The sequence below is a fragment of the Zerene cesonia genome, chromosome 16, assembly GCF_012273895.1.
Source record: "Zerene cesonia ecotype Mississippi chromosome 16, Zerene_cesonia_1.1, whole genome shotgun sequence".
Taxonomy (NCBI): Eukaryota; Metazoa; Arthropoda; class Insecta; order Lepidoptera; family Pieridae; genus Zerene; species Zerene cesonia.
In genome coordinates, this window is record NC_052117.1 from 8,438,585 (window position 1) to 8,449,615 (window position 11,031).

General features: G+C 33.0%; 1 protein-coding gene across 1 annotated transcript in view; it reads left to right on the forward strand.

Moving 5' to 3' along the window:
- The first annotated feature begins 1,925 nt into the window (after positions 1 to 1,925).
- The window catches only part of LOC119833135, a 63,623-nt gene continuing 54,517 nt past the window's right edge, over positions 1,926 to 11,031 (forward strand). The window contains exon 1 of the mRNA XM_038357044.1: positions 1,926 to 2,046. The gene's annotated coding sequence lies outside the window, so the exon portion shown is untranslated. The remainder of the gene's footprint in view (positions 2,047 to 11,031) is intronic.

Genomic DNA, 11,031 nt, shown 5'->3' on the forward strand with positions numbered 1-11,031 from the left:
ATATTTTTAAAGACTGACGTATTAAAATGCGATATATTACATAGTGTAAAGAACTTTTTAAATACCCATACGTTTACATATTTCGAGTCTATATTTTTTAGCATCTTTTCTTAAATAGCTTCAATTAAACTGTCTCACTTGCTCTTATACAGAGTATACGCAAAGAAATTATTTAAACCTGGCGATAGACATGTTATGTAATCTTAAGTAGTTTAAAGGAACACTTGTATTAAGATTTATGTGCAAGTTAGGGTATGAGTTCCGTTGTTGTTATAATCAATGTTTTAAATGTAATTTGTAATTTAATGAAGTTAGTTCGTTCCCAGCTCTTATGTTGTTCACTACCTTTAAAAGGGTTCCTGTCCGACTTAAAAATAAACATAAATATTTATATAAGTTATTCGATCCAAACCAGGATAATAAGATATTGTATTCTCACCGATCCTTTATAAGAGTATAAAGACCGTTTAAAGCGGGTCAAAATCGAAGAAGTCGATTGTCAAACGATATAGTTCTAGCTGCGCCCCGCGGTTTTACCCGCGTAAGTCCGTATCCCGTAGGAATATCGGGATAAAAAGCCTGTCTTCCAGTTGTCCAGCTGTCTGCGTACCTAATTTCATTGCAATCGTTTTAGAATTTTTGTGTGAAAGAGTAAAAAACACACACATCCTTACAAACTTTCGCATTTATAATTTTAGTAGGATTGGATAGGATAGGATTGTATAATGTTATCTATGGTATTATGTTATCTGTGGTTCTACATATAGTCGAAGCTAATAAAAGCGTGGCACTGGCAATAGACGTATCTTCTTGTCACGAAGAGAGAAAAAACGTCTTCCACATGACGACTCAAAGCTGAAAACAGTCTAGCCGCATACACGTTCCTTTGCCGCTCGATTGGCCCACGTATCCTTTTTCGTCGATACGTTAAATATTAATACAAAGTCCGTATTCCAACAACTTAATCAACAATGTACAAAAACCGGCGGGAATTTCGGAAACTATGTCGCATGCCGCGGTGTATCGTACCAATTGCGAGTTCGTAAAAACACACCACACCACTTACGGAGAAAAGTAATTAAAATACAATATATTATAATACGAAAACCGCGGGTTCGTAGAAGCCTTCGGTTATAGTAATAGGCCGAGAGCTGTTGTAACTTTTGTCTAGGTAAATAAAAGTACTATACATTTTTGAAGTGAAAACTTCTTTAGACGCGTTGAGCGTTTTGGTAGAGGGTAAAATCCTCGGTTCGCGTCACCGACATGCTAATGATAATTTATATCTATAGCTTTAAAAAATTTCATATAATTTTTGCATATAGTTTTAATTACTCTCAACTTAATAGTTCCGTTTTCACTTCTATCGGCAGTCCTACGACTGCTACTGTTTTTTTTATAATTTATTATATAAAAACATATCCATATGATGTAATGGTAAGAATTTTTTTATATTCTCAAATGTACAAATCTTTATATGATTTGTTTTTTCACTTTAGTATCAGAGATTTTCACATAAATCATTCAGTAATTTCTGCAAGTTTACCATTTCATAATTATACCTACATTTTTCATTAGCAATTTAAACTTTTGTCCATATTTATATACAAATCAAATCTTTTTTTGTGTACCGTATAAAAGGAAGTAAAACGATTTAATCAGTCCTATACAAGTTCTACAAAATCTAATTTTATTTTAGTCTCATTTAATAAGTGATGTGAAAAAAATTGGGATGAAGTATACAATAATCATCTTCAAATTCAAGTTAAGTGTAAAACAGTTACTTCAATAAAAATATTTAATTAAAAAGACAATTTTATAATACAACAATATAAAAAGCACAACAATTAAAAGTTAACTCTGTAATATAAAACTAAAATAAGCTCTTTGCCCATAAGCTCATTGAACATATCACAGTGAGTGAAGTGCGATCGTCCGCAGCGCACGCCTTCTACGAACTGCGCGCGCGCACCCGTGATATGAATATAAGTGTGTGTGTGTGTGATCTAGGATATTGTGAGTGTGTTTTGGAATATTGTTGTGCTGGTGAGTTGGGGCTATGCTTAAAATCTTATTCATGAAAATTACAAATGTAGAGTTATTTTATTTAAATAATTAAAATCTCGAGAAAAAATGATATGCATTCAAAGACATGGTAACAATTGAATAATTAATATATTGGATTTCGTTATACTGATGGAACGTATGTTTTTTTTTTATAATTAAAAATAATATAAATAAAGAATAAAGTGACTTTCGTTACGAAGACAACAAAAAATAAGCAAAGGACATTTTATATTCCATATTCTCAATGTTAATTTAACAATCTGTAACAGTTACTAATGTTTGTGTTTTATTTACATTTGTTATTTGTTTAAAATACACACAGCTTTTACCTTGTTTCCTGCCGCAATCTATTTCCCTAGCAAACTTTAATAATATCGGCGCAGTAGTTTTTGCGTACCCGACAGCTTCACATCCGTTCTTATTCATTATCATAAATAAATAGAACATCATAAGGGCTCAGTTGCATCGAACTTATTTTATAACAAAAGCTCCAAGTCATTAAGCTAATTAAGCTATATGTATAAGCTGTATCATTCATATTATATAAAAAGTTCCAAGTTAGTATAATAATCATTTATCAGGCTTCATAGGCAATATACTGTTTATTACGTTAACACCTGTAGCGCTGTACAATATAGTACGAATTTTATCGGATTGACAGATGGATTAATAATGGACACTTAATTTTTTTCTTGGGCAAATTATCTCTGAGCGGACGTTTTATGATTAAGCTCTTTAAATAAAGATAAAATAATACATATCTGAGCGGTTTATTAGAACATTTTAAGTAAACTATTTTACGTAATAACTTCAATGTCCTCAATCAAAACCGCGAGCTGAAACTAGTCTATATATAAAATGAACGTAGCTTATTCCACGTAAGTGACTCCGCAAGCAAACGGTTGTATTCAAGTAATTTACATCCCTTATCAATCATTTTTGTCAGTCCCTCCTGTGAACCCTTATCTGATCCAGCCGTTAGAGCTAAAATTTCCTTTACGTAGCACTAGCCAGCTCGCCCCGGGTTCGCACGAGTTTCAAATTCAGCGCCTTCTATTGGGCTATTAGTGAAATAAATCCAGAAACCTTCCTAAAAAAGTATGTCAATATTTATTTAATATTGACATACTTTTTTACTTAACTATAAAACAGATAAAAAACATTATTCCGCATAGTCGGTCAAAATTATTTAGTGGCAAGCTAGCAAGTAGTTCAATTTAATCTAAATCTCTTTCTAACAACATACATTAGAGCAAGACAGGAAACACAAGTTGTCAATTAAGTATTTAAAACAAAGATCAAAAGTAAATATAACGAAAGTTTTGTATAAAAAATACTAGGTTAACCGGATAACGATAAGCAACACAATTTTTTTTTTTTGTTTTTACATTGATATAAATTTTACCGTTATTTAAATGGCCTCATTTTAAACCGATTCCAATTCAAGTTCTCAATTCGATTGTATTTTTTTATATTTGTGATTATTCCAATTGCGCCAATTACGATTTGGCGCTGAATTTTTTTTTTTTTTTTGTGAAGATATTTTCTAAAAAAAGTTTAATATGTCTATAATTTTTTTTTCTTTTTAGCCATTTTGACAATGATAGTAAGAAATGTACTTTACAATGTTTTATAATACTTTATAAATTTATATGAACTTTTCTTAAGGACGGCGACTATCCTCAACTCATCTTATGTTTTGCGCGAGTTCCTTGGAAATAAAGATAAACACTTTTCCATCAAGACTCACCAAATAAATGACTTTTTTGCGACCACTTTTTCGAGAATAACGAAAAAGAATTGTTTGTATGTTAAGATAAAATATAATTGTTTTAATGAATATACAGTTTACTACTTACTAGCTTACTCGAATAACATAAGTCATCTTCGATAAAGCGACGTTTTCTTATTTGTTTAAATTTATGAGTTCTTTGTGGAATATAATGATAATTCAGTTTCGTAACAAAAAAAGTCAAAATCCATCCAATTGAGACTTACAACGTAAAAAACTTTAAATAGTATTATTGTCCATATACTTCAATATCAAGCTTTGGTTTAGTTTTGGTTTAACTAAAAACCCTTCTGTAAATGCCTTTCATATATATATGATACCGTAGCAACTCGTTTTCCGTTTCGCGTTTTCTCTAATTAAAACTAGTTGTAACTAAACGCCTGTGTTACAACTAGTTTTAACTAGAGATCCCGCTTATAACTAGAATTGTTCACTGCGGTTCTATTTTATCCATGCTTTTGTCTGCTTGAATAACATATACACGTATGACTATCAGTATATCGTTTCCCACCTCAAAACCGTACAAAACAAATAGAAAATACTGACATCAACGATGAATGAATAAAAATAAAATCTACACGGCAAGTAGAACAAAATAGTGAATGTCCACGTCACTCTTCCGCGGAGGTTCATACATTTGCGCGTGCGCAGACTACAGATAGGTCTTATTTAAATTCGTACTCATTGCGCCACAGGGACGGCTCGGGGCCTCCGGAATTTGTGGCCCCATCGCGTTGGATACAACGTATCGCCTATCTATATAAATAAAATCAATTGCCAATTACTAAGCGTTAAACTCAAGGACGGCTCTGACAACTGGGATAATTGTTTACGTTTTTATGTAAAGGAAGATCGTACCACGGGTAAACTTGGGGTGGAACGCTTGTATTAAGGAGAAGTTAGGAGTTAAAGTCAATAATAGAATAGCGCATAATAAAATAAATATTAAAAAATAGATGTCTTCTTTAAATTCAGTTATAAAAGAATTACTATTCAATCTCACAATCGATAGAATACTTTCGTACCATTTCTACACATATCTACGTCAATAATTCATAATTATCATTCTTATATTTGTAATAATCATAAAAACTACGCCATCAATTAATTTCCAAATTTTTTACCATAGATGCTTATTCAATACTAAACTTAATAACTTAGTTCCGCATTATTGAATAAGCTTCCAATATTACTAATCCCAATAATTTGTCCCTAATCTACAGAAACATAATTACATCGGTTTAAGAAAACACATCCTCTCAGGGCCTGAAATTTTTACATTAGGTAAGTATAGCCCACACTAAATCCGGCCCCCTCTATAACGAATGTAAAAATCCGAAGACATAGATAACTAACTATGTTTATGGTATGCTTATCAGCTATTTTGGCTGCATACACTATTAGGAGCCAGGTTCAAGGATAAATATACAGGATAAGCTTACAATAACGCGATTAGAAACGGTCTATAATAAAGTATTGTTATGGTAACCTAAGGAAACTGTTCGCGGGTAGGTATATAAAAAAGGTGGTCTGTATATCTGGAATGTATGGAATATTTATTTTAACATGTGCCTTCTTTCCTTCTTAATTTAGATAGAGCTGGTGGCCCGTATCCTTTCCCTTGGCTTACCCAGGACCTTCAGGGCCTTCCATTGATCAATTCTTTCTACAAAAATCGGCAATTCATTTGCAAACAAAGCCTCTGCAAATGTTCATGGGCGGTGACAGCGCTTACCATCAAGCGACCCACCAGCTCCCTTGCCGAATTTTTTTTTTTTTTTTTTTTTTTATGTCATAGTCGGCAATGGAGCTGGTGGGTCGCCTGATGGTAAGCGCTACCACCGCCCATGAACATTTGGAGAGGCGTAAGGTCAATTGCAGACCTTTCGCCTCTACAAATGGATTGCCGACTTTAATTGGTAAGGGATTAGGAAAGGATTGATGAGAGGAATAAAGGAAAGGACTGGGAAGGGTGAGGAAAAGGATATGGGCCTCCGGCTCCCCCACTCACCGTACGAAACACAATAGCAAGCTATTATTTCACGCCGGTTTTCTGTGGGGGTGTGGTACTTCCCCGGTGCGAGCTGGCCCAATTCGTGCCGAAGCGTGCTCGACTCCCACAATAGACATAAAAAAGCTTTAAAAATAACAGACATAAATAACGAATTAAATTGATTCGTGGGTTTAAAGAAAACATTGAAAAACTAAAACTGGCAACATGTATTGTCTAAAATATTGCAATTTTATTTATCCTTTGAACGTGCAGACAATAAATAATAGACGTACCACAAGTAACATAACACTATATTACCTATGCGATAAATAACACCGTTATAAGGGAGCCTTTTGATTTTTCTTTAATTTAATTTCATGTGATGCTGTATAAAGTTATTACAATGAGATGATGTTTATTATTCCAAAATAAAGCCATTTAAAAGAGGCTTATGTAAATGAGCGTGAAGTTAAGCTCGAAGAATCCACAATAGCAATTATTACTAATCTCTAGGTAAGGGTCGTTAGTCAATTATTGTTTCAATTAAATTATCGTACATTGTATATATTGCTAAGCAATTTCCAAAAATAGCGACTCAATTTGTTATGAAGTTATTCAAATCAATAAAGTTATTGACCGAGTAATTATCGAAAAAGTCGTCGAATGAATATCTACAAATTTCTTTGTAATCCTACTCCTACTAGTCCTACTAATCCTACTAATATTATAATGCGAAAGTTTGTAAGGTTTGTTAAACCGATTGCAATGAAATTTGGTACGTACCTAGCTGCACAACTGGAATAACATATAGGCAACTTTTTATCCCGATATATCTACGGGATACGGACCTGCGCGAGTGAAACCGCGGGCTCAGCTAGTCTCTTTATAAATTTCGACCTTCGGGGTAAATCTTAGAATTAAAACAAATGTAAATAAATCTCTCTAGTCAAAATCCACTAAGTCCTCACTCCAAACCTGATGAGTTTGTTTGTTTGATCGTTCTCATCTTAGAACTAGGACCGATTTCAAAAATTCGTTCCGTTAATGTGTACTGTGTGTGATCCCTAGGTGCTATAGGCCATGTATGTACCACGGGCGAAGCCGGGGCGGAATTCTATTACAGAATAAACAAGAGTCTATATATAACTGTAACTGTTTTAAAAACTATACTTAGTATAAATATAAATGAAAGTTAGCAAGGAGTCTTTGTGACTATATTTTTATATTGTGTTTGTTTATTATTCTTTTTAAAACTTCAACTTTACATGAATTATGTTTGGAGACGTAGTAAATAATTTATATTGAGATACTTGTTAATTGGGCTGAGAGATATTGCCTTACACCAGAAATTGTCTATTCCCACGGAAGCGGGCGGCGCCCTGGGTAACTGGCGCTTGAATACATTATAAAATTGTTATTTCTTAACAGCACTTATAAATCCCGTACTTCATTGAACACAAAACAGTTACTGAAAAAGCGCTTCAAGAGCTTTTAACGCTCCTTTTAAACCAACTTCAAAAAAGGAGTTCTCAGTTCGACAGACAAAAAAGTGTGTTGATAGTGCTTCCACTCTGTCTAAATAACATACTTGAAGCAACAGTTTTAATTTGATCTCGTTATGACAATTTAAGGAGGATTTTTTCAATAATTATAGTTTCAAAGAATAAAAAATATTACTATAAAATTCTCGTGTCACAGTTTTCGTTGCCATACTCCTCCGAAACGGCTTGACCGATTCCTCTGAAATTTGGTAAACATATTGGGTAGGTCTGAGAATCGGCCAACATCTATTTTTCATACCACTAAACAATAAGAGTAAGGCAGAACAGCGTTTGCCGGGTGCAGCTAGTATTACTATAAAATTTCTAATACAATGTTATTAAAGCTCCTGAGAAAATGTAATGCCAACATCCAAATAAGTATCAAAATTAAATAGTTACATTTTGATCAAGAAAGTAAAATGTCGTGCATTTATTGTTTAATTAAATCGATATAACACTTAAAAATATGCATCAATGGATAAGTCACAATATCGGTTATTAATTATTATGTAATTGTTACGTCTATTTTCGAGATCAACATATTTTCATATCCAAACGAGCCACATTTACCAGCAAAAATCATAACCTCTTGTCCAAGATCTAGACTACTCGACCTAACCTACATCGAAGCTAAATCCTCTCCATTTACCTCCCACACCCTACTAAATTTAATAATGAATTAAAAACCTTCCATCCCGCTTCCGAGCGTGGGCAAACAGAACAAATCAATTGAGAAATTACAATGAAAATAATCTCTCGTACGAAGTTCACGGCCAACACAAGCTTAGAGAAAATATAATCGAATCCTACACAAAAACAATAAAGAAGTGCATTCACACGACTGATAAACGCATGAGGTTACGTAAAACAAAAGCTCGTTCGACAAGGTCACGGGTTTGAATACGATCGTATGTAAAAAACACTTCAATTATCTCATAGTGCCCATTAAACGGAGATTAAAATTTAACCGAACCAGACTTCGTTTAACTGCTAGCACGAATGGGTTAAGGACCGTATACATTATCAGATACGCGTGTAAAGGAAGCATTTGAAAAATATTAGTTTTATATGGTTAGGGTTGCGTGCTTGGAAGCATTTGGATTCTTATTATGGAGCAAAATCTGTAGCTATATCCAAAATTCAGCCACAAACAGAGTATTTCGGCTAATATTATAAGTAAATATATAAACTTTTGTTTTTTTAATATTATTGAGAGAAAACAATCAGCACAATATGATGATTTTTAAAAATTGGTAAGACTAAAAATAAAGGACTAATAAATATTAAGAATGTGACTTATCTAAACTAACATATATATAAGCTAATATATCTATAGAGGAAACTTTTGTATGTTAGTAACATTTTCACGCAAAAACCACTGGACCGATTTCAAACATTCTTTCATCATTAGAAAGCTGCAACTTCACTGAGTGACATGAGATGTATATTTGCCACGGGCGAAGCCGGGGCGAACAGCCTGTTGTTACTATCATGCTTAGATATATTCTAACTCATCATTTATTTCCAGTTAAGACTTTATGTATGACTGTATGAGCTGGCAATGTTTTGATTGGTATTGGTATGTCATAATATTTTTAACCGACTTCCAAAAACGAAATGGTTCTATGTTCGATGTGTGTTTTATTTGTGTATCATAGATAATAGATAGATACTACTTCTTTACTGCATAGCATCATAAGTACTAACTTACTGTATATTGTCTACTTGTCTTGGTTGGCACGGACTTCAAATAGATTTGTGCGTTTTTGTAATTGTTTTAATTTAATCTTCTTGTTAAAAAATAATTAATTAATGCATATGACATAAAAATATTGGTAATCCTCTACCAGGAATTAAAAAAAAACCGCACGAGAAGACCTCATGAAGAAGATCTCATGTGATATTTCGTGATTAATTTCGCCATGTTATTTCCATGTTTCTAACATAAGCAGAACGTGTTGACCATCTGTTAGGAGATGGGCAGAAGTTTTTGCGGGCATAATAGTGGACTGAACGTTAATAAATGGCCATTTATAACGTAACTTCCAACTTTGTAACGCTCAATTAGTAACAATAATAATGTGGAACTAATTTCCATTAAATCAATTTTCGAGCAATTTACAAAAAATTTGATTTTGTTTTTAAATATCGTTATTTTTATACTTTCATGACTCTATTTTTTGTTTCAATTGCACCAAATGCAGTATTTAAGTATTATGAATACATATATGAAGAATAGAAAAAATTATGAGGCGAGATTGAAACCTGCGTCTTTCGCCATCCCGGGGCGACGCCTTACTCCTCGGCCACCCATGAACCCTGGGATGAGTTTTTCTATTCTTAAGTTTTTCAAAGCTGCAGTTATGTCTAACAATTATATCTTATATACCTTAAAACAGAGACCAACTTAATTTTCAGTTTTCATAGCATTAATATGCTTTTTAATAAAAACGCTTCAATTTTTTTCCATACATCCACTTTTATTTATATGCACATTAGCTGATTAATATGTAAATAATTTTACTTGGTGTTAATTGTTTAATATTAAAAAAATAGTAGGTTTACCAAAAAAAAATGGTAACTTCTAGAATGTAGTTTACTTGAAGATATTTTTCAACTCTCTCCACCTCATGGATAAAAAATATAGATACAATTTCGTTGACAGAAAATGAATTGAAAATTTTGAGATACCTAAGCTTATTGGCTTTATGCAAAGCCGTCCGGAAACCACTAAATTCATTTTCCTGGCGTTTATTGCTTCTTTCGGAGGCAAAATATATACTTATTGTGATATATGTATATGAATTTGATTAAATGATTAATTTTATTCGTTACGATGATCTAAAATCTGAAATTATTATATTAAATTGATATAATTTATACAATACGTGTAATTTTGACAACTTTTAGTCAATAGTCTATGACCACGTATTTTTTTTCTCTTGTTAAGCTCTGTACCCTAAAAGGAACTGTACCTACTAAAATATTTTATAATTGGATAAATTTAAAACCAATTCATTCAGTCGAATCCTACAAAAGGCCGCAAGAATTATCATCAAATCAGTACACCCAGTAAAAAGTTACGATGTAACAAACACAAAAAAAAAATTAAATGCGAACCTTCTTTTTTGAAGTCAGTTAAAAAACGCGCGTTCTCCTCGGTAATACTACACGGTGCTTAAGCAATCTTACCAACGGCGTGGCGAAGGTAGTTTTGTGAATGGGATGTAATTGGCCCAGAGGCGAAGTTAACCCGTCCGAGCCAACCATCCGATAATATTGTTACGGGTTAATTTATATGATTTGAAACACGCTAGCTCGATGAATCGGCACTGGATGAGGGTTAAACCGGGATTTTAGATTTCTTTCTTTTTGTTGCCTACTTATTAATGGGTATTATTGATACTAGCGGTGCCCCGCGGCTTTACCGATGTAGTACCCGTTAAACCTATAGCCTAAAGCCTTCTTTAATTAATGACCTATGTAACACTAAGCATTTTTCAAATTGGCCCACTTGTTCCTGAGATTAGCGCGTTCAAACAAACCAACAAAATCTTCAGCTTAGTATTTTCTTGTGTTTGGTTTCACGCGAGTATTATACATTTAGAAATTAAAAACTTTTCAACGGATTTTAAACG